Genomic DNA, 3834 nt, shown 5'->3' on the forward strand with positions numbered 1-3834 from the left:
AATCGATATTTTGCAATTACTTACAGTAATACACAAACATTATATTGTATGATTAACATAAAATTTAGGGGGGTTTATTAATCATAATTAATTCAACATAATATTTTATAAAATTAGAAATCTTCTTTATTATAATTATAAATAAAATTAAATGATCTGCAATAATATTAACAAAAACCTTAAATTATATATTTTATTTACCCTGGATTGATAAATAATCATTATGTAAAGCATTTATTTTTATAATGCAATATAAAAAGTTCATCGCCCGGATTATATAAAATTAAAGAATTTAATAATGAGGTGAATGAGGATTATACATGGAAACACTTTTTAAATTTTTTTGTTTATTCATTTTTAAATTTCATAAATATTAATTCATTACTATCTAATAATTATTTTAGAATTAATTTGTGCTTCGGCTCCTATTTTGCCCCTGACTCACTAAACTCATTTGTATAAGTATCATTTAAAAACTCAGGCGAGACAAGGGGTAGAGGGGATAATTTTTTATATTGAAATAATTTCTTTTGTTAAATTTTTTAAGATCTAATCAATAAAAAATTATTGTTACCAATCATATTAAATGGCATTTCGAACATAAATAATAAAATATATTGGGAAATACTTGTGTTGTAAACCTTGAACGCGTTCGTGAACCAAGTTCCTAATTTTGAAAAAAAATATGAACGACGTTCCTTTTTTTTGACGAACGTGTCGGTTTTTTTATTTTTTTCAATCTTAGAAAATCTTCTTATTTTTATTTATTTGAAAATAAAAAATATTAATTTAATAGTAATCCAAATTTTTTAAGGAAAAGGGTTATTTTTAATCAGCTGTTTCCCTTATCACATTTGAATTATTTTTTAACTAGTCGCCATTTCTTCCCAATAGTTAGTTTATTAACTTGAATATTATTATTTGGATGATGTTATATCATCATCATCATCTGATTCTGAGTTAACATTACCATGACCCAAATATAAAAATAACAGTAAATAGTTAATATATTGTGTTAACAAATATGTGGTATATCAGAGATCTGTAGTGGCACCATTAGCATGGCCTGGCCTGGATTTTTAAAATATATTACATTTATTTTTAATTTCTATAGCTAATATTGGCGATTTAAAATATTTAGTTTTTAAATATATGGCCCGACCTGGCCCGAGTATTTTTTTTAAAAATTTTTAGGCCCGGGTTTATAAAAAAAATTAAAATACGCCTTGATTTATATTAATTAGCCCATTAAAATATAGAATTAAATATTATAGGATGATTTAAAAGGTTAATCAAAATATCGCTCATAAATGAAAATGTAATCTACTTGGAGATTGCCCCAATTTTCCAATAATTTGGTCTGACTGAAGATTAAATCTTGATATATATTAAGTAATGCTGTAAAGTCGTTGAAATTTCCTCCTTTGAGGAAAAGGAACCCCATTCGTTACTTGTTTCAAAGGGTAACGAGTAACGTGTCTCTTCTTTTTGAGGAACATTAACGCAAAACGCTAATTTAAATTTTATCTAAAAAAATACGAGAAAAAATATTTTATTTTATTATATATTGTTGTATTGGGATATGGAATCATGTGGGATTCGAAATCCCAACGTGGAGATTCGAGAACTTGAATCCCCACGTTTTATTTGGAATCTTTTTTTTAATATATTTTTTTTAATATATTTTTTTTAAAATATTTAAAACTCATGGGGTTTCGGAATATATTTTTTTAAAACAATTAAATAATAATTTTTTTCTTCCTTTTTTTGCCGCCTGGCTGGCACCAGAAAATTTTATTTTTAGAGATATTTTGTTATAATAAATAAATTATATAATCAAAAATGATAAGAGAATGTTTAAAAAAGTAAATAGTATAAAAATTAATGCATATAATGAATGAAAAGGAATGAGGTTAAAAGACATTTTTTTGTAAATTTATAAAAAATCATAAATATTTTCACATGAATATATATTTTTAAAAAATTCCGAATTAAAAAAAAATTATTTATTGCAACAATTATTCAATGAAATATGATATTTCGTTGAACATTTGATGTTGTTCTTGACTCCTTTTATTCATGCAACCCATTTTGCAATTGCATAACTATGTTTCCCATATTTTTTGACATTCCGGGAAGCTCCTAAATATTTAGCAGTTAAAAAATTAATATATTTTATGTATATGAATTAATTTGAGGAGTATAGGTGGTTACTATAAAAATATCTTAAATTGCCTATGATTGATATATCTTTGTTAGGAACTTCAACATCATTTAATTTTATAGTTTTATATAGACTAGATAAATGGTGCTGAAATTCTTCCAGCACACGTTCCTACCCATATTTTATTTTGTTCAATTTTTAATACTTTCCCTCCTAAATTTTAAGACAGATATTTGTTCTATCTGTCCTATGGATAGATAACAACAAGTGATGACATAAGATAAAGTTATTTTGTCCAATTATTTGAGAATAAATTATGTTTTGACACCCACGTTCATTTAAATATAAAATAGAAGAAGGGACCCTTTTTAAAATATTAGAAATACTATTCCCAATATTATTGGTAACACAACTATTTTTCCTTGTAATTTTATGGCCAACATTTTTTGGACAAGGACTATTAGTAATATTATGAACAATGAAACGCGAATCTTTGATTGAAACCTTTGCTGATTTGTATTTGGGTGTTTTTAATATGGTTCTATATAAATTATATTCTTGTAACTGTTTTGGGTAAAAAAATTTGAGGCATTAAAAAAAATTTAAAACTAATATTAAAAATAAAATAATTGTAATAATATAAATTTTCAAATGTAATAATTTAGATATTCCATGAAAAAAAATCTCGCCCAATACAATTATTTTATATTAAAATTAAATTTATTGATAATTCATATAAGCTATTTAAGAGACCTGCAGGTCCGGCACTAAGCCCGGTCCGGGTATACACGTGTCAAGTCATATTTTAATTTTTTTAATATAAATACCCAGGCTGGGCCGTATATTTTAAAATCAAATATTTTAAATCGGCATTAAAAATAAATATAATATATTTTTTTTTAAAAATCCTGGCCGGGCCATGCAAATGGTACCTCTGCAGATCTCTGACTTACTTTATTTCTAAAAATTTAGAAGGGAATGTATTAAAAAATGGACAAATGGGAAGGAACTTGTGCTGGAAGAATTTCAGCACCATTCTTTGCCTCTAGTTTATATAAAACTATAAAATTAAATGATTTTGAATTTCCCAACAAAGATATATCAATCATAGGTAATTTAGCTATTTTTATAGTATTAATTATTTATTTAAACTGCTAAAAATATTTAGGAGCTTCCGGAATGTCACAAACTATGGGAAAACATCATTATGCAATTGCAAAATGGGTTGCATGAATAAAAGGTGTTAGTGTTTCAAGAACAACCTTAAATTTCATATCATAAAGCATTGAAGAATTGTTGGAATAAATAAATTTTTTTTAATTAGGATTTTTTAAAAATATATATTCATGTGAAAATATTTAATATTTCATATAAATTTACAAAAAGAAAAATGTTTAACCTTATTTTTCATATTTTTTTACTATTTACTTTTTTATAAATTCTCTTTTTAAATCCCTTATATTTTGGCCTTTTAATTATATGATGCCAGCCAGATGGCAAAAAAGGGAAGAAAAAGTAATCATATTATATTTATTTTTTTAAAATATTTAAAAAAAAAAGATTTCGAATAAAACAGGTATTCAAGATCTCGAATTCCCGCGTTGTGATTTCGAATCCCACATGATTCCATATCCCAGTATGACATATATATTATGTTTATTTTTAAATTT

The sequence above is a fragment of the Gordionus sp. m RMFG-2023 genome, chromosome 4 (genome assembly GCF_954871325.1).
Source record: "Gordionus sp. m RMFG-2023 chromosome 4, tfGorSpeb1-WG-v2, whole genome shotgun sequence".
NCBI classification, from domain to species: domain Eukaryota; kingdom Metazoa; phylum Nematomorpha; class Gordioida; order Chordodea; family Parachordodidae; genus Gordionus; species Gordionus sp. m RMFG-2023.